We start from the raw sequence: 21,411 nt of genomic DNA, 5'->3' as shown, positions 1-21,411 counted from the left end.
AGAGTTTTGTTTACTTTGTTCACTACTGAATCCCAGTGCATAAAATACTGTTTGGCACATAGTAGGTACTCAGTAAATATATGATGAATCAAAGAATCTTATTCTTAAAACAATACAGATTTATAGTAATTGACCCATACACAGACAAGAAGGTTTAAGACCTACAGAATGCTGAGTAATGAAGGACTAAGAATGTTGATTATATACATGATGATACAGACCAGTTCTGTCCATTAGAAATATAATGTTAAGCCTCAAGTAATTTTAAACTTTCTACTAGTCATATAAAAAAGTAAAATTTTAATATTTTACTTAACCCCATATATCCAAAATATTATTACTTTAACATGTGATTCATATAAAAATTATGAATAAAGTATTAGTAAGGACTAAGTCTCTATAGACTAAGTCTCTGAAATGTCATATTTTACGCACAGCACACCTCACTTGGGACTAGCCACATATCAAATGTCAACAGCTCCATGTGGCCAGCGCCTGCCATACTGGACAGCACAGATATAGGCCAAAATCAAATAGCCCTGATGGGGGAAACATCTTCTGTATTTACTGTTTTTAAACTTAGCATTCCAAAACAAGGCCCTGGTACAACCTCATGGTTTCCTAGTTTTGTCCAAACAGTTTCAATGGGTATAACAAGAGTAATAATCACTTCCATTCTGAGAAATAATTTATATCAAGACAACTGGTTCAATTCTTTGGATTTCATAGAGATGTTTTGATTAGGAAGAATGAATGCCCTTCTTCCTCCCTAGTGTCTCCGATTCAGAAACAAAGCTAAATCAGAGAGTCTGTGATTTTATCTACATTAGCGGGGGGGGGGGGGGGGGGGAATCATTATTTACAAATACAACTATTAAAATTCCATTTCTACTAAAAAAAACCCACCACAGTATTTATTTAAAGTTAACCAAAATACATTCTGTGTTAAAAAATTATTTTTGTATAGAGAGATAGCTGCATTTAAAGAATTCAGAACAGTTGCCTTACCAATAATTTTGCATTTCATTATATAACTAGTGGCCTGGTGCACGAAATTCATGCATGGGGGGTGGGGTCCCTCAGCCCAGCCTGCACCCTCTCCAATATGGAACCCCTCAGGGGATATCCGACTGCCGGGGGATATCCCTGTGGGATCGGGCCTAAACCGGCAGTCGGACATCCCTCTTGCAATCTGGGACCGCTAGCTCCTAACCACTCACCTGCCTGCCTGCCTGATCACCCCTAACCACTCTGCCTGCCAGCCTGCTCGCCCCCCAACTGCCCCCACCCTGGCTTGATCGCCCCCAACAGCCCTCCCCTGCTGGCCTCATGGCCCCCCAACTGCCCTCCCCGGCTGGCCTCATGGCCCCCAACTGCCCTCCCTGGCCAGAGGCCCTCTATGGCCGGGCACAGAACGCTTGCATCATCACCAGGGCAATGATGCAAGCGTTCTGCCCCTGGCCCATGCCACTGCCAAGACAGCCAGGCTGCCAGATAGAACATCCACTGTCATCACATGTAATTGGCTTAGTTACATCATAAATTCCATCCTCAACTCCATTCAGTAGGAAATGCCAACTACCCAGAGCCTATGGAATAACGCCTGGTGATTCCCTGCAGGTGTCCAAGCTGTGGATGTGGGAAAAGGTAGGGTGTGTGTCATATATATATCTATCTATCTCACAGCTGTGCATGCATGCATGTGCCGAGGGAAAGGACAAACAAAATCAAGAGAGTTGGCAGCTACACCTCAGGAGCAATGACTGGCAGGAGACTGGCTCTAGACTGTAACTTCCCAAGCCTATCGCAGTACATTTCCAGGGCTCGTCCAAGCTCTGTCATGCCACCTGCTGACAGGAGGCTGGCTCCTTCACCGAAACCGTTTCATGTGGGTCCTTTTGACACCTGATCTCCCAGCATCCTCGGCCAGTATGTTAGGCATGCTGGTCGTTCACAGGGGGCCATAGCCACAGGCTGTGCAGGACCCCGGGCTGATGTCTTGTTCATCACTCAGTATGGGCAGGCAGAGCCACCCGAGAGGCTGGCCTCTCCCGTGGGCACACAGCAGCAGGGGAAAGCAGGAGCGAGAGGCCCTCTACACGCTGGGTGCTCCCCGAGAGCTCCCATTCCTGGCAGGTGAGCATGTGACCCTCACAGGTGGGAAGAGAAGCTGGGCGGCTGTAAAAGGTAGGGTCCTCCCCAAAAGGCGACCGAGAGGCAGCGGGCAGTACGGGCTTTCCCCTGCATGCGTGGTTTCTGAACTGCGTCACCTGGACCTCCAGCCTCTTTAACAGCATGAGACTCAGAGGAGGGCTGTGCCGTAGACCCCGCTCTCCGAACGCACTGGCAAGGCGATCGTGTGGCAGCACTGGGAGCTGCACTTGGGGCTCCATGACTCATCCCATCCTTGACCCTCCAAGGGCTGTGAGGCCTGCCAGGTGCCCTGCCGGGCTGCTCCTCCCGTCCGCACCGGCCTGGCCGGGAGGCCCTCCCGCCACGGCAATGAAGCAAGTATTCTGCCAGGCCGCTCACGCTGCCTGCTCTCAACAGCCGCCCCCCTGGGACTGGGGGACTCCGGCAGGGCTGAGAGGACTGGGCGCCGCCATCTTTTGTGATGGAGTGATGGTTAATTTGCATATTGTCCTTTTATTAGATAGGAAAGTAAAATAAAGCACTAAGGAGAATGCTTTTAATTTTCATTTAAATTCTCACTATGTCTCTTGATAGCTGAAGTATTATGTATGGAAATGTTTTCATTAATTTTTTTAATCATTAGGGGATTTCTTCCAGAATCCCATTACATAGAAATATTTACTTATTGGAATTATAATACTTGCCATCATTATTCAACAACAAAATTTAAGGAACCCAATTAAAATGCATAATATTTTAAACTTTTAAAGTTATAAAAATTTTACTTTTTTTTTTAAACTGTAAAGCAAAGCACAGCAGCATCTACTTACTCATCTGTTCCGGGTGTTGTCTATCATCTCCCGTAAACTGGCAGGTTAGGCTTATGTCAGCCAGGCCCAGAAACTCCAGACGGTGAAATAGCCTGCCTCTTCCGACTCTGAAAAACATTAATAAATGCCTGTGTGAGAAAGAAAACTGGTATTACAACCAAGACAGAATGCTCCCGAATAGATTGTCTAGACAGAGAATAACTTCTGTTTCTCCTTTTCTTTCTCTTTCTCTCTCTCTCTCTTTCTTTCTAAAGTGAAGACTCACAACAAGTTAATTCATGGCCCTGAAGTTGTGGGTGACCTGCGATAGCAATACTTGGTATTAAAACTGCCCTTCTGCTTTAAGAAATCTCATTGGGGAAAAGCCTAAATCAGCACAATAAATTATGCATCCAGTTCTAAAACTTGACCACTTTTTTTACCAGTCTGACCCTCAACTGATAGAGATCCTCTATCTCTAACCATATAATTTATCATGCAAACTAAGATACTTTTGAAAGTGGAAAAGGGAACTTTTGAAATATTTAACCAATAAACTGTTATTACATTTACTTTATTTTAAAAAATGAAAATAAGGTACATTCACTACATCAATGCAAAAATTTTAAGGTTTCTGTATATTATATGAACATTTAAAATATAAACAGATTATTCTTGGTACTTATTCATGTCCTCTTCTGTTCTTATTAGATTCTATCTCTAATATTGTGTCACTAGTAGTTTTTCTGGACAAAAAGATTGATATGGTCTTATTATTTTTCACAGTTATCACAATTTTTGGTAAATAATATTTTCATCTTTTTGTTAAATAATCTGAAATCACTGATACCTTCATCTGACTCTTCTGTATTGGTATTATTTTTAACAAGAAAATACTCTTTTCACAGCTGCTGAGAAACCTGGTAAACTCAAAGCAAATTATGCTAAAAGGAGGATATTCTCAATTCTATTGTTTTCATAGAAAAACTATTTCAGTCTACATATTTCCACAGATACTATCATTTTGCCTAAGTTGGTATTCTTTTTTCTCCACTGTTGCCCCCACTGATCCATTGACCATGACACAGCAGCTGTTTTTTTTCCCCGATGCAAATTGAATCATGTCATTTCCTACATTAAAACGTTTCAATGGTTTCCCATTGCTCCTAGGATATAATCTAAAATCTTCATGGCCAAGAAAGCTCTGCTAGACCTGGTTCCTGCCTACCTCTTAGGCCACACTGGCCACCTTCTAAAATCCTCAAAGCACCAGTTGTCCCCTGCCCCAGAGCTTCTGCATCTTCTGTTCCCTCTACATGGAACACCCTTCCTCCTCTCAATCATGGCCACCATTTATAGCTGGGAGGTCTCCTAATGCTGCCAGTCTAAATCACACGATGGTATTCTTTCTCTCAAAAATACTCTGTACTTTTCCTGCTAAGCTTTCATCACAGTCTATATTTACTTATTGGTATTTTTAGAAAGCCTAACCCCACCAGACAATAAAAGCTTCGTGAGAGCCTGGCTGGTGTGGCTCAGTGGTTGAGCATCAACCTTTGAACCAGGAGGTCACGGTTCAATTCCGGTCAAGGGCACATGCCCAGGTTGCGGGCTCGATCCCCAGTGTGGGGTGCACAGGAGGCAGTCGACCAATGATTCTCTCTCATCATTGATGTTTCTATCTCTCTCGCCCTCTCACTTACTCTCCAAAATCAATAAAAATGTATTTAAAAGCTTCAAGAGAGTGTAGAGATCATTTCTATTTAATTCATCCCTTAATCATCATCCTCTACCCAGAACTTACTTCAGTCCTTGGCACCTTGTGAACCATTAATACGTAACTATTTGGTAAACAAATGAGTGAAAGACTGAGAAGGAGAGGGTGGGAAACAAAGGACAAATCTCGTTATTTCAGTCAACTTGGGTCTACGACCCAAACACCTCACAATCCTTATCCAACTACATCATCAATTTATCCTCTATACAGGATGGTTCTCATCAGCATATACAGTGTGTACTTTCTCCCAACCACAGAGAGAAAAAAACCTTTCTCCTGACCCCACATTCCCATGGATAAACATCCCGTTTTTCTATCTGCCGTCTCCCATTCTTTCTTCCCCTTCTCACTCGAACCCACCATTCCCATCAGGCTTTTGTGCCCATGGATCCCCTGAAAACTACTCTTGTTAAAGTCACCAATGACATCCACCCTGAACTATACAACCGATGGAGTGAGGCAGACGCTTTTTAAACAGTTCCCCACAACCACCCTATGAGGCAGGTAATTCATTCAAAGCCATCTGGGTAAAAAGCATCAGAGACCATTTTTACTACATGTAATGATCAGTTTTCATCATCCTAGACTTGTCAGTGGTATCTGACAGCTGATTACAACCCTTTTTTAAAACGTTCTTTGGTTTCCAGGACATCACACTCTTCTGACTCTGCCACTACTTCACGGGCCATTTCTTCTTAGGTTTCTCATTATCCCACCCTCTTAATGCTAGAGTGGCCCAAGGTCTCAGTTCTCAAACTTATTTTTTATCTATACTCCCTCCCCTGGGGCCATCTCAGGGGTCTTATCACTTAAAATACCAATGATAAGAGCTCCCCTGAACTCAAGACTCATATTTTCAGCTGCTTACTTGACATAGTCCTTAAATGTGTAATAGACATTTCACACTTCACGTGCCCCAGGCCAAACTCCTCTCTAAGATGTTTTCCCTCTAAGACTGATACTCCTCTAGGATTCCCATCTCTTTAAATGATAATTCAATCCTCCAAGTCCTCCCTGACTTTTCTCTTTTCCTCACACCCCAGCTCCAATCCATCAGTAAATCTTGTTGGCTCTATCTTAACATACATACATATCTAAATTCTAACTTCTTCTCCCTACTCCGCCATACTGCCATCTGAGCCTCCATCACTCCATATGGATGGTTGAATAGCCTGCCAGCTGCTTCTTCCCTTGCCTCACTGCACACTGTTCTCAAAACAAAAGGCCAGAGTCCTATTAATAAAATGACAACAGTGCCCCTCCTCTGCTCAAGACCCACCAATTGTTTCCTTCTCATTCAGAGTAAAGAGCATCACAAAGGCCTTTTACAAGGTCCGTATCTGGCCCCAGGTAACATCTCTCCTTCATCAGCTACCATTCTTTCCCTTGCTGACCCCCCCTCTTACCCGACTGCTCTCTCGGATGCTCCTCCAGGACTGTAAACACACTCCTGCCAGGGGCTTTGCACTTACTGTTCTCTCTTCACCTGCATGGCATGCTCCCCACTGACTTCAGGCCTTTACTCAAGTGCCAAACAGTCAGGGGTCGTGTGGCCACGCTATTTCATGTAACAGCTCATCACCACCATTACACTTTCTATCCATTTCCCCTGACTTTTGTTTATATTCATTCAATCATTCATTCATTCGTATCACCCCACTTGGTACCTCCACCACCTTTTCCTATCTTCCCTCTATATAAGCTTCATAAGGAAAGAAATTATTGTTTCGTATTCCTCCAAGGGCAAGAAAATGCCTGGGGGTAACAGGTCTCCGATATATATTTAATGAATTGAACAAATGGTTGAAAATATAGTGTGTAGGTAATTTAACTAAATCTCCAGGCACCACTGTTCTTAACAGCACGCTCTTGAAGAGCATGGGCCATACAGTTAGAATCAAATTTTGTACAGTAATTTGCAGTCTTCATATAATTTTATCATTCATAACATTTCCCATTGACATTTTAGTTTTCCTATATTACACAAATGTTGCTAACTTTAAGAGTTAAGTAGAATATTTTTAAATATGACATCTGGGTCTCAATTATCAATACCAACTCCCTCAAATTACACTGCAACCACTCGATCACTTCCTCCTTTGGGGAGATGTATGTTTATTCATTAGTGCTGTCCTCACAGATTCCCTCTTGAGCTCTCAGCATTATATTGTTCGCTGCACGGCCTGCAGGGAGACCTTATAGCCATGCACAGGCTTAAACTGGGTGGTAGGAAGAACAGTGACCGAGAGCCTAGTTGTGGCTGCTCTCTTTTCACAAAGTTCTTCTTTAAACTTCTCAGGTATATCATAATTGCCTTCATGCTCCCAAAGGCATTTCTCAGCCTATAGCCAATGATTTCAAGGTCCTTTTCATGAGTAAGCCTGTCTTCCCTGACTCTGACTGGCTGTACCAGTCTGCACACTTCTAATCCTCCGACTCCAGGGCTCCACCTGGTTCTCAGTGGATTCCACATAGGAGTACTTTATCAGTGCAACATATCTTTATGTGCTGAACAGATAAAGCTGGAGAAAAGTTGAATTCTGATACAATTATTCAACTCTTGAACATTGTTAAATCTTGTCTCGTTTCACCAAGAAATTCCAAACCATTTGCATTATTTCCTGAGTTATTATCAGCCTATAATTTACTGAATAGAAACTACACTTTCAACACATGCTATTAGTGCTCTTAAGTGTTAATATAAAAGAACTCTACTAGAATCAGGATCAATCCCAACATGCCTAAATGTGTATGACCTAGAATAAAAATTCTAGAACTGTGTCTATGGCCATCATCAATAACATGAGAGAATGTAAAAGCAACATTGAGTACCTATTATGTGCCAGGTATTTTATCCACATTATCATATGTAATCCTGTAATAGCTTTGTATGGTAGATATACAGCACCAGACTTCTAAACCTCCTAAGACACCTTCCTAAAACCCACCAGTGCACCCTTTTACATGTTGGCTTGGTGTGACTCAGTCTTAAGAAGCAGAACTTGGTCAGTTTTTACCAGAATAAGGAACTAATACTTAACACCTATAACAGAACTGTTGTATATAGTAAACATGGAAAGATCTGTCTTAAACCTATAGACAGGCTAGTGTTTTAAAGTGTTTCAGTTAACTCAGCCCCGTAGGCTCAAGGGATACAAACATTCTTCAAAGAAACTGCACTATGATGACCAAACTCAAGTTTTTCAGTTGAGGTTTTCAAAAGATGATAGTTTGTTGTATCTGTCCCTCAAATATTTTAGGCGAAAGTTGTTTCTTCCATGTCACCTGAAGTTGTGAAGTCTTACATTACTTCCTGTTATGGAATTAAGCACAAGCTCCTTAAAAAAATAGATTCCATTTTCTTCACTCTGAAGTGAACTAGACTTTTGAATGGGCAAAACTAGAAGCCCAACCCTTAAAATTCCATGAAAAAGGTGGCTTGCTTCCTTCGAAGCTTAAAAGCTTTACATTAATCTCCAAAATAAAATATCTCCAACTGCAGGTGTTTGCCGTGAGATGAATAAATAAAATCTCAATACCTACTATTTTAGAGAAAAAACAATCAATAGGTACTATGGACAATCGTGATTTTCTAAGCTCCTTTCCCGAGTATGGCTTCAAACCAGCAGAGGCTGCGCATGCTTGGCCCTGAGCCCTCCGCGCCGGCCCTGCGCCCGGCCCCCTGCAGTCAGCACACGCACCTCAAGCATGTTCTGCAGACTCCTCGACTCTGCCTCTGGAGAACCGAATCCACGTGAACGGCACTCCTGGGTCTTTTACATAACTGTGGTTGAAGATATTTTTCACTGGGTTCTTTAAACAAAGATTCACGTGATAAATTTCTGCTCAAGTTTAGTTCCAGGAAATGTTTGGTTTCTGCAGATGTTTATATGCTTCCGGTTGTCAGTACATGAAAACGATATAATTCTGTGCTTTTTTTCACTCACTTGAGCAAGCAGAAAAAGTCAAATAAAAAGTATGACCCAAACCTACTGAGCACTGACAAATGGGAGTACTTAATCTTTCAGCTTCTTTTAGATGAGGTTGATTTTATTCTTTTATAAAATTACTTTACCTTTTGGCCTGATATATGTAAGTTGCTTTAACTGTTTTCAGAACCAAGAAAAGCTATAAAAATGTAAAAGACATGTATCATGTTGACCTGCTTCTAAGTTCCAGAATAGAATGGGGGAAAAAGAGAAAAGCACTGTGGGTTTTTATACTGAGAACAGATATAAATGCCCAGAATTAAATTTCCTGCTACCCAAAAGATATGTTTCCGTAGAGAAACAAAACAGCATTCTCCCCGATTTATTTGATTTATTTAAAGACCTGGTTCACCAGCTCAAATACTCAAATATTCTCTTAGTTGAATTTCCCTCCCAATACAAAAATGCCTGAAAACTTTAAAAACTACTTTAAGTAAGAGAGTTCTTCAAACATTATTTTGAAAATCCGAAACATTTTAGAAAACTGAGTAAAACTGAACATGACAGGTGAACAGTGAGTCACCTGATGCACGAAATTCATGCACGGGAGGGAGGGGGTCCCTCAGCCTGGCCTGCACCCTCTCACAATCTGGGACCCCTCAGGGGATGTCTGACTACTGGTTTAGGCCCAATCCCACCGAGCCTAAACCAGCAGTCAGACATCCCTCTCGCAATCTGGGACCTCTGGCTCCTAACTGATCACCTGCCTGCCTACTCAACCCTAACCACTCTGCCTGCCTGCCTGATCGCCCCTAAGTGATGACCTCTGCCTTGGCCCCCGTCGCCGTGGCTTCGTCCAGAAGGACATCCGGAAGGTCGTTCGGCTGTCCGGTCTAATTAGCATATTATGTTTTTATTATTATAGATACTTTGCCTCCTTTCAACAAAGCATTTGAGACAGCCTATAAAAATTAAGACATTACAGTAAAATCCTATTTTATAAATATAAAAATTCAGAGAAAGAAAAAATAAGCATGCAGCCAGAGGTTTCTTAACTTTGGCCATAAATGTGGCCCTACACTATCTATTTGATAAAACAAAAAGAGAAAAACAATTACAAAATTCACACAGGCCATGATGGATTAGTATATCTCAGGAGAAACAGAATTTGTTCTAGTATGCAAATCTGAGAAATATTTCCCTAGCAAATTATTTTGTAAATAATACACTAGGGTCTTCAATACTGTCCCTGAGAGAGATCCTAATTGGTTCATCCAGCAGTTTCTTATAGTATGTAACATATACAGTAAAAATGTAAAGCTCTCTGATAATCTAGATGAATAAACAATAAAACCTAGAAAGTATCAAACAGAACTTTCTGCAATGATGAAAATGTTCTACATCTATCCTGTCCAATATGGTAGCCACTAGTCGCCTGTGGCTATTGAGCACTTGAAATGAGGCTAGTACAACCAAGAAATTGAATTTTTAACCACATTTCATTTTAATTTTAATAGCTATATTAGGAGAGATAATATCTACCCATTGGGCCACACAGGTCTAAAACATTAGCTGTCAAACAATTTTTAGTAGCAAACATATTTTTGGGTTGGCAAACATATACAAACTCTAACAAAAAAGAAAGGTATATTGTATATATTTATTTTTATAAGTTTTAACTTATATTATTAACTAGAGGCCCAGTGCACGAAATTCGTGCATGGAGGGGGGGTGTCCCTCAGCCCAGCCTGCACTCTCTCCAATCTGGGACCCCTTGAGGGATGTCCGATCGCCCATTTAGGCCTGCCTAAACGGGCAGTTGGACATCCCTTCACAATCCAGGACTGCTGGCTCCCAACCACTTGCCTGCCTCTGCCTGATTGCCCCTAACAGCTTCTGCCTACCAGCCTGATCACCCCCTAACCACTCCCCTGCCAGCCCGATCGATGCCTAACTGCTCCCCGGCTGGCCCAATTGCCTCTAACTGTCCTCCCCTGCAGGCCTGGTCGCCCCCAACTGTCCTCCCCTGCAGGCCTGGGTCACCCCCAACTGTCCTCCCCTGCAGGCCTGGTCCCCCCCCCAACTGCCATCCCTTGCAGGCCGGTCCCCCCCAACTGCCCTCCCCTGCAGACCTGGTCCTCCCCAACTGCCCTCCCCTGCAGGCCTGGTCCCCCCCAACTGCCCTCTGCTGCAGGCCTGGTCCTCCCCAACTGCCCTCCGCTGCAGGCCTGGGTCCCCCCGAACTGTGCTCCCCTGTAGGCCTGGTCCTCCCCAACTGCCCTCCCTGCTGTCCTGGTCCCCCCACAACTGCCCTCCTCTGTTGGCCTGGCCACCCCCAACTGCCCTCCTCTGCTGGCCTGGTCACCCCTAACTGCCCACAACTGCCCTCCCCTGCAGGCCATATTTGTGGCGGCCATCTTGTGTCCCCATGGGGGCAGCCATCTTTGAGCACATGGGGGTGGCCATCTTGTGTCTTGGAGTGATGGTCAATTTGCATATTACTCTTTTATTAGATGGGATTATAGTTAATGAAAATGAGTTTTCCAATAAATAAAAATTAGAAATTAAAGGTTATAAGTGAGTTATAAACTTTGATCAGCCCCAGTAAACACTTTATTTCTGCATTTTGAATGAATGCATGGTGCAATGCCCACATGGGACTTCTCACTACACATTCTAAGCTAGTCAATTACCAAGGGCCACACACAGCAGCCATCTACTCAGAAAGCATAAGAAAACACAGCATCCCAGCAGGGCAGTCTCAAGTGTTTCTCTTCATGGGAAGAGCTTTTCCAGGAGTCCAGAAAGTTCTCTTTGGCATTTAAATGAGAGCTCAGGTGCAAGGAAATGAGAATCACAGGGTGCAGAGTCAAGCTAGCTTAGAAGCCTTTTGTCCCAAACAGAACCCAATACACCTCACTGGCCCAAGCCACAGCTTCCAGGGTCCCCACAAAGTTTACACCCATCTCTGAAATGTGCTCCCAGGGGTGCTCAAAGCTATTGCTTCTAACCAAGAATGTAGGGTTCATGTGTAGTTCCTCCCAGTGCTGGTACATCTACCAAATAAAGATCCCTTTTACCATATGCAATGTTGCCTAGTAACATGGTTGACTTTCCACTTTTATTAGGATTTAGAGGAAATGAGTAAGAAGTTCATCCAAGGTCAGATTTGTCCTTAGAGAATGAGAAATGGTTTCGTTAATTCTTTAACCACCACTCGTGATTTTGAAAAGTAATTCTAGCATATCAAGAATAGAAAAGAACTTCTTTAACAAAATCCTAAAATAAAATCATACTTAATGACTAAATAATAAAAGGATTTCCTTTAAAAACCAGGAAATGAGACCAAGGTGACTACAATCATCACTTTTATTCAATAAGGTAGAGATCCTAGTAATGTACTAAAAGAAAGGAACTGAGATATAAAAATTTTAATGAAGTGACAAAATTGTCCTTATCTCCAAGTGACAATTGTAGAAAACACTTTATTTCTAAAGAGAATTATGAAGGAAAGCTATTAAACTAATAAAAATAAGGTCATCAATGTTGATATTTATAAGGTTAACATCCAGAGAATAGTATAATACCTAAAAGCCAAAAACACTTTTAATAATTTTAATAGAAAAAGCTACCACTTAAAATAGCAATTTAAAAAAGCAAGACAAAAACTAAAAAAAAAGAACTCTGAGAGCTAATGGGGAGAGTGGGAGGGTGGGCTAAATGGGTAAATGAGGTCAAAATGTACAAATTTCCAATTATAAAATGAGGAAGTTATGGGGATATAATATACAGTGTGGTGATTATCTTCTATACTAATAAAAGGGTAATATGCTACTTAGACCGGGAGACCTTCTGGACGTCCTTCCAGACAAAGCCAGGGTGGCGGGGCCAAGGCAGAAGCTGTTAGGGGCGATCAGGCTGGCAGGGGGGGCAGTTGGGGGCAATCAGACCAGCGGGGGGGGGCAGTTGGGGGCAAGCAGGCTGGCGGGGGGTGGCATTTGGGGGCAAGCAGGCCGGCAGGCAGAGTGGTTAGGGGTGATTATTAGGCAGGTAGCAGGTGAGCAGTTAGGAGCCAGCAGTCCTGGATTGCTAAGAGAGATGACCGGTAGTCAGACATCCCCCGAGGGGTCCCAGATTGGAGAGGGTGCAGGCCGGGTTGAGGGACACCTGCCCATGCACAAATTTTGTGTACCGGGCCACTAGTTTATATATATAAAAGCCTAAGTGACCCTTAGACTGTATGACTGGAACGACCAGTTGACCAGGCGCTACGATGTGCACTGGGGGCAGACACTCAATGCTCCCACAGCCAACCTCTCACAGCTCCTTCCCCCCGACCCCGGGCAGCCAGCCAACCTCCTGTGGCCCATCCCCCCGGCTGGCCAGCCCCAATCAGAACCTCCAGAGGCCCCTCCCTGCTGGCCGGGCCCTGATCAGGACTGGGCGAGACACCCCGATCGGCCAGGCTGAGGGACCCTACCCGTGCACGAATTCATGCACCAGGCCTCTAGTAGTTAATAATACTGCATTACATACTAGAAATTAGCTAGGAGAGTGTATCTTAAAAATTCTCCTCACAAAAAATACCTGTGTATATGGTGACAGATGTTAACTAAGCTTATTGTGGAGATCATTTCATTATCTTATACACCTGAAACTACTACAATGTTGTATATAAATTATATTTTAATTAAAAAAACCCACCAGAACCAAATCTGAATCAAAATCAATCAATATATTTGTAAACTTTCCCTTAGTGCTGATTTTCTGTTTATATGTTATTTTATTTTACATATCTTTGCTGTAGAATTGCCTCAAACCTTCTCTGAAAAAAAAAGACAAGTTATTAATAATTTAAAAAACAATTCTTTAACAAATCCCACTAAATCCATGTCAGTAAACACAAAATAGAAGAATCAGTTGGAAAGGAACTAAACACTGACACAGCAGCCCTGGATCAGGTGTCAGGACAAATGGTTCCATCACGAACTTTAATAGGAAAGGCTACAGAGGGGAGCCAAACAGGGCAGGCTGCCAGGGTGCTCACCTCCTTCTGGGCCACAAAACAAACAAATCAATCACAAATCATTAAGGAATATGAGAGTAATAGAGGATCAGGTCAGAATATGGGGGTGGAAAGTATATTTTTAATTTAAAAAACTCCCCCACATGATTCTGGACATGCACTTTCCCCTCCATCGTACCAGCAAAGCCCCAACCCCTGACCCAGCCAACTTCCTGCCCCACGAATGGCAAGAATGAAACCTTAATGATGTGGAGTCTGGGGCCCCAGCCCATCTTCCTCAAAGTACATGGACATACAGAGAAGAGTGGATTCTTGAACAAAACTGAGTTTCTGCTAGAAAAGAAGAGAGTGGACAAAGGCTGCAGGGAAAGCTACCGGAAGTGTGTGTTACCCTTTTACAGAATATTGTATTTGGCACTAAGAGGAAATATAAAGAAAAAAGACCACCTTATTCTTAAGCAACCATATACACAAATTTCAACTTTTAAATTTTAACAGAGAAAAGCTAAAAATAAATTAATCTAACGGAGTATAAGTATCACAAAGGCTGAGAGATTACACAGTCATTGAGGGAGATCAGGTTTGAATAACCAGCAGCTCTGAAAGAAGAGAATTATGAAATGACCAAGAGGCTGGTTTATGTTTGAAGGCAGAAAGGTACAAATTTAGGAATGAATAGATATATTTATCTAGCTGTAATAGAGACTCTGTGGAGAATACTGAGAAAATGCATGAGCAAATATAACACCTACAAGTGTCTGTCTTGTTGCATAAAGGCACTCATACCTATGTGATGAATGAGTGAATGAAAAGGTTTGGATGTGAATACTATTTGACTGGAAAATCAGAGGACACATATGATCAAAACTATTTCTGATGAAAAACTATTGTTTTTTAACAAGAATCGACTGGAGGAAAACGAGACAAAAGTGTAATCCATTGGGAATCTACTGAAATCTTCCCAGCATGAAGCAATCAGGGCCTGGATCCAGGGATTCAAGAACTAAACACCAGAATTACAATTTTAAAAAGAGGTGATTATACAGACTTCACTTATTTACAATGTCACAAACATAGAAAGAAGTAGTGTTGCCTATCTTAGATTCATTTTTTACTGTATTATGAAAAATAGGATGACTAATCTTTGATTATTTTAAGTGATCTTGCATTTGAAGAAGTTTTTACTGCATTTCATCAGGCTTTCTACCCGAGGTTTCCTTTTCAACTCCCACAGGAAAGATGCACGACTAAACCCAAGTCCATTAGAACCGTGGTCTCTGTGGCCTCCTAGTGCTAGCCGTCCAGAATGACAGCTTCTGTAGCAAATATTAAGTTGTACAGGCAGGCATACCTCATTTTATCACATTTCACTTAACTGCGCTTTGCAGGGACCATATTTTCTACAAATTGAAGGTAAGACCCTCTACCAGCAAAAAATTTTATAAATTTAGGCTAGGATAATGGTTAGTACCTTTTAGCAATAAATGGTTTTCTAATTAAGGTATGTACATTGTTTTTAGACATAATGCTATTGCAGACTGAATAGACCACAGTATAGTATCAACATAACTTTTATATGCACTGGGGAACCAAAAAATGCATGTGACTCACTGTATTACAATACTCACTTTCTTTGGTTGTCTGGAACCAGTATGTCTATACAGATTCATTCTGTCCTCTAGTTTTTCCTCTATATTTACATAAAGTAACAATGACATCCCCCAAAATAACATCTCAGACATTATTCACAAACCTACTAATCTATGATAAAGGTAAACAAAACACCTGCAAAGCTAAGCATCACTAGGTCATTCACACTTACACCTCCAGTATTATTTCCTACAACAATCTGTGAGAAGCTCCTGCTAGGGATCTTTCGGTTTTGTTTTTTATTGCTTTAAACAAGATTTTCATTATTGTGTACTCATATCTCATATGCCATTTAGTCTTTCACCCCTGGCAACTTTATCCACTCTGCTTCTCCATGAATATTCACTATAAAAGGTGAGTACTCTCTACCTCTCAAAAGACTCAAGTAACTCTCCCTAACCAAAGAATCTCTGATCTTCCGGCTGGACCTAGGGTATTTCTAGCTCATTATTTGTACTTGGCAGAGCTCTTGCTGACAAGCAGTCTTGATCACACACAAATGCGGCTCCACTTCCAGCCAGCCAGACCCTGAGTCCCCCAGCCCCTCTGGGAGGCAGCAGAGATGCTCCAACTAAGCTAAGAAAAGACCACCAGGTCCGAGAGGAAGGCTGTGTATGAGCTGGCAGTGTTGTCCACCAATGAATGACATGACAGCACAAAATATCCAGGTGTCTGTTCCATGGAGCCATAAAGTTTTAGAGATACAAGTAGCCTAAGTCTTCATGTCATCTGGACCCTTCATTCTATAAATGACAAAATATTTTATCAAAAGAGCCAAACTGGTCACATATCCTAACTATATTTAGACATTTGGGGAATAGGTTAGGAATGAATAAGTGATAAATACATAAAATCTAAGCAAACTCTTTTCCAAAAAAGCAATTAATACCAAGGAAAACAAAAAATAATTGTGTTGGAAAGAATAAGTAACCACGTATTATATGCTTCAGCTGTGAAAGTTTTTATAGTTTTACTAATATAACCACTGATTATTATTCAAAATTTAATTATAATGAGCATGAAGGAGGGCCCTTCATAGGGTAAGGGCACATAAGAAAGATAAATCTCTTCATCTATCGTGAAAAGTCAAAGGTATTGCCTAAGACGGAAATATTAAAAATCGGAAAGAGCAGCAGGCTATCTAGAGATTTGGAAGTAAATAATAAGAATCAGATCTTAGAGTTGAACTTCCAAGAGTAGGGCCTGGGGAGGGGGGGGGGAGGGTGAGAGTTGGGAGACTGCTGAGTTTTACAACCAGCCTTGTACAACTCCGGGACTACTGGCATTCTGTGCTTGTGTAACTGAGATTAAAATTAAATTAAGTGGCCAATCAGAGAATGGAACCTAGAATTTCTAACTGTATAACACACACCCTTTTTTAATTATGTATTTTTCACTCAAATAAAATATAGAGAAAACACTGATATTTTACCTAACAGTCTAATTTTCTATTGTTCTTGTGGCTATTCATGGAAGAAAAAAACCCCACAAATATTCATCAACTGGATTGGGGACGTTTGAATATGCACTAGGTGCTGGGAAAACACGAACAAGACCTTCCCTGAAGAGGGTCACTCTGTATTAGAAAAACAGGTAACACACAAGTAACCAAAAAGCAATGAGATAAGCACCCTAACAAAACTGTTCTGCGAGCCTTGGTTTCGTCGTTTGTAACATGCCTCATTAGGTTTTTGTGAATATTTAATGATTCAGCTCATATCAGTTCTTACAACAGTGCTGGCAAAACCAAAGAAAAGTAAGGCCAAAGGACAAACCCATGCCTGCCTGATTTTAAAGCCCGTACTCATTCCACTACATCACATTTCCAAAATAATCCTATTCTTTTCATAAACAAAAAATTATTTTTCTCCTGGATCCAAATGGAATCCAGTAAATGGACAAATAGTGATTCATTATGGATATAGAGGAGAAAGTAAATAGAACCTATTAGTAAGGATAAAAAAAATCTTTTCCAGCTTTTTACTTTTCTCATTAATTATTTATAAATATTTTATTTATTTTAAAAATAGCTCCCGCCCAGCCAGTGTGGCTCAGTGGTTGAGCGTAGACCTATCAACCAGGAGGTCGCCGCTCAATTCCCGGTGAGGACACATGCCTGGGCTGCAGGCTCTATCCCCAGTGTGGGGCATACAGGACTCTCTCTCATCACTGATGTTTTACTCTCTCTCCCTCTTCCTTCCTCTCTGGACTCAATAAGAATATATTAAAAATAAAATAAAAATAGCTCCCTATGTCTTATGAGTTAGGAATGATTAAAAATAAGTTCTTGATTTATGAGAAAGTCAAATGTGATAGTGAACTATTTCCATTAACTAGAAAATAAGTTATTTATCACTAGATGGCACTATATTAGACAATTAAAAAAAAAATTTTAGCACAAGATCCAACTTAGCAAATTAAAAGAATGCCTTCTTGCAACAGAAGAAGAAAGATTATATTACTCCTTTTTTAAGTTATTTCATGGCTTTAAAAAATAAACATATGGTTTAATGGAAAAAATAATTGTATAATCAGGTTTAATTTTATTTTTTAATTATGCTGATATTTCAAATATCCTGATATATTCGAAGAAGAAATAATTCTGAATGTCTCTCTTGTTTACAATACAACAAGTAAGTATAAGAACACATGTGGTTTGAACTGTAGTAACTTGGGTAAGGTGGAACTATTTCCCAGAATTCCCTTTCTATAAGTGGTTCTAGGTCAGAGTTGGCCAAAAGAGGAATTTACTTGAGATTTGAAAGGAGGAACTACAGCAACAGTTGTTGCCCTCTGAAGTCATTCCTCGCTTCTAGGTTAGACATGGTGACAGTCCCAGACTCTGCTGGGTTCCAGCTCATCCTCACACCCCTTTGTTCAGCTTTTCCCCCCAAATACTGGACCTACTGACCCACAAGGACCCCAGGCCCATCACCAGACATTTGGCATTCAAGAAATATTTAATGACTGACCAATGTATACTAAGCTATAATAACACAGTAAATGATTTAAGCTCCTTGTCACACAGTATCTTTAATGTCTTGATAATGTACTATTAATTTATAGAATTATATAACCTTTTGCACATATCAAGTATTACATAACTTTTTAAAGAATAAATCACCTCACAGGGTAATCAGTGATATTAAATATTTATAATTTAATTTGAGATATCTGAGGAAATAGTGAGCTAAGAAATCCAACTCTGCCACTTCTTTATTATTTACCAAACTAGAGGCCCGGTGCATAAATTTGTGCACAGGTAGGGTCCAGCCAGTCAGCCCTGATAGGGGTGATCAGGGCCAGCCAGGCGGGGGGGAGGGGATGCAAAAGGTTGGCCGGCCGGCCCCACCCCCTGGTCAAACTCCTGGTCGAACTGGTCAAGGGGACAATTTGCATATTAGCCTTTTATTACATAGGACTAGAGGCCCGGTGCATGAAAATTCATGCACTGGAGAGGGGGGTCCCTCAGCCCGGCCTGCCCCTTCTCACAGTCCGGGAGCCCTCAGGGGTGGGAGGCAACCTGGCAATCGGGAAGGCGACACTCCATCACACCTCTGCTGCTGCCACTGCCAGCAGTGCAAGCCTCAGCCGGCCCTGGTTACCTGAGCCTCGGGCGGCCCTGGGCAGCTGGGAGCTGACGGGTCTGGGGGACTCCAGAGGCAGGCATGTGGGGCAGGCTCAGCCTTGCCACGTGCCTGCCGCCCCGGTGGGGCTGAGAGGACTGGGCACCGCCATCTTGTGGCTGTGGGCGCCGCCATCTTTGAGGGTGGGGCAGTCAATTAGCATATTCCCTCCTTATTGGCTGTGGGTGCCACCATCTTTGAGGGTGGGGCAGTCAATTAGCATATTCCCTCCTTATTGGCTGTGGGTGCCACCATCTTTGCTATAGCGTGAGGGTCAATTAGCATATTTCCTCTTTATAAGAAAGGATTATTTAGTAGTTTCACCCATTTTGCCTGAAAACCCTCAAACATTTACAGCCACCTATCTTTAATAGTCAGCCAAACGCCTGAGTTTGAGAGCCAGTCATCAGAATGGCTCCTTAACCTCCTATGTTTTCAGCACTGATAAACTAGATCTAGTGCTAGAACCCATGGGAGGTGAACATAACAGGCTCCCTAATCATGTATCAAAAGAATTGATGTGTTATCTTCATATGGGTATCAGTCTGATTCAACTCATTTAACATCCGAGTTACCAGAAAGTAATACAAACAAAACATCAAAGAAAATAAGAAATATAATTGCTAGACCACTTTTGTGGATTAAAAAAATAGTATTTCTTGGTTCTGTCCTGTTATTTCTTGTGTTTGCCTTTGGGGACGTCATTCAGTGTCATACAGTCTGGGTGATTGCTTCCATATAGATAACACCCCAAGTCGTATCTCTAACACTGAACTTCCAGCAAAGTCATAATGCCATGAGCCCACAGGATAACATTCTCTTCGTCTGTGTGTGTGTTGCTAATGTTTACAGAGGAATTCCTGTTCTGAATCCTTTACAACCATTATCTCTCTCCTTAGGCCTCCTGCACTCCTGTGAGATAGGTACTATTATAGAGATCAAGGTGTTGACATGTACTAGATATATAGCCTAATAAGGTTTAGAGAGACTGAGTAGCTTTTCCAAGGTTTTATATATAGTACATGTCAAAACCAGGATCTGAACTTGGGTTGGATCTGACTGCAGAACGCAAGTTCCCAAGCATCATTCAACAGACAGACAACTTGAGAAATAAATGTCTGTCTCTGATTCATTTTAGTATCTGCTTAAAGCATGCAATGCACTTGCATTTAGTACGTGTCCACAGTTATCTGCTGAGTAAATTTTTCTGAGTGAGAAAGCTAGCTGAGATATTGCCTCATATCAAAGAATAATCCCAGCTTCACTTTAAACTAGAGAACACTGTACTAAGTTTCATACAGCTTAACAGTGCAGATAATAAAAACAAAAACCAGAGGACAGTTAAACTAGAATCATGTAACCTCTATACCTCAAATCTATCCTAATCTTTAGGATTCCAACTACATTACAGGACAATCACATAACATTATCGTACCTTCAGACACTATATTCTATTGCCTCCCCTGGGCTTTCTTCTCAAATGAATAAACAAACTCCAGGTCTCTACCCCGCCTGAACCTATTGTGGTTAAAGAGGCCATTTTCTGAGTGATAATAATTAGAGAATAACTTTAAGGATCAAATGTTATGTAAAAAAAAAAGGGTACTTTTCTGCCAACGCTCCCTGTCCCACCCTGAGATTTGGCACTTGGTTTTGTCAAATTAAATGCATCAGAGTTTTGTCCCGAGAAGACATCGTATCCTGACTCTGGTCTGCTAGCAAGAATCCCCTACTGGGTACTTCTAGTGAATAACAGACTGACAGTTTGTTCAAATACACCAAGACATTTACCACTGTGCACCTTGGGAAGAGAAATACTATTCGTTTAGACCAGGGGTCCTCAAACTGCGGCCCGCGGGCCACATGCGGCCCGCCGAGGACATTGATCCGGCCCGCCGGGTGTTTTTGCCGCTGCTGCCGGTCCTGCTTAGCAGCCGACTTAGCAGTGTGCATAGGAATTTGTTCATAGTTTGTTTTTTTTAAACTAGAGTCCGGCCCTCCAACGGTCTGAGGGACAGTGAACTGGCCCCCTGTTTAAAAAGTTTGAGGACCCCTGGTTTAGACTATGTTTTAAGCACAATAATCTCACCATACACAGTTTCATGGTAGGTCTAGAACATTAAGAGGACTCTCCTAGGTCGTCCACATTATTATTTCCCCCCTGACTAGAAATTATTGGGAGTCAGTCGTTCTGTTAGGCCACCCTACCTCCACTCCCAGACGCGGCTGGGCTCTTCTCTCAAGGCCCGAGGTAAAGAGAGCACGTCCATTTCCCTTTGAGACCCAGAGCTAGTCCTTTTGAGTCACTCTTCAGGCACCCGACACCCATCTAACCACTCAGTCTTCCTTCTCCTTCAGCATATTCTCAGCCTCACTCCTGTTCAGTTTAGCGTGGGTTCTCATTCCTTGCTAGAAGTCAGTTTTTTTCTACAACTCTGCCAGCATCACCCACTCACCTGAC

The 21,411-nt window shown here is 41.9% G+C and overlaps 1 long non-coding RNA gene across 3 annotated transcripts in view; it reads right to left on the bottom strand.

The window, feature by feature from the left end:
- The window catches only part of LOC307108168, a 185,377-nt gene that overhangs the window by 134,329 nt on the left and 29,637 nt on the right, over positions 1-21,411 (bottom strand). For 2 of the 3 annotated variants that reach the window (XR_013814285.1, XR_013814287.1), the window contains exon 4: positions 2,964-3,070. This is a non-coding gene — a long non-coding RNA (uncharacterized lncRNA). Of the gene's footprint in view, positions 1-2,963; positions 3,092-21,411 lie in introns of all 3 variants that reach the window. The other variant, XR_013814286.1, reaches the window with a different exon arrangement.

The sequence above is a fragment of the Cnephaeus nilssonii genome, assembly GCF_951640355.1.
Source record: "Cnephaeus nilssonii genome assembly, chromosome: 12".
In the NCBI taxonomy this organism is placed as follows: domain Eukaryota; kingdom Metazoa; phylum Chordata; class Mammalia; order Chiroptera; family Vespertilionidae; genus Cnephaeus; species Cnephaeus nilssonii.
This window is presented reverse-complemented; position numbering and strand designations above follow the sequence as displayed.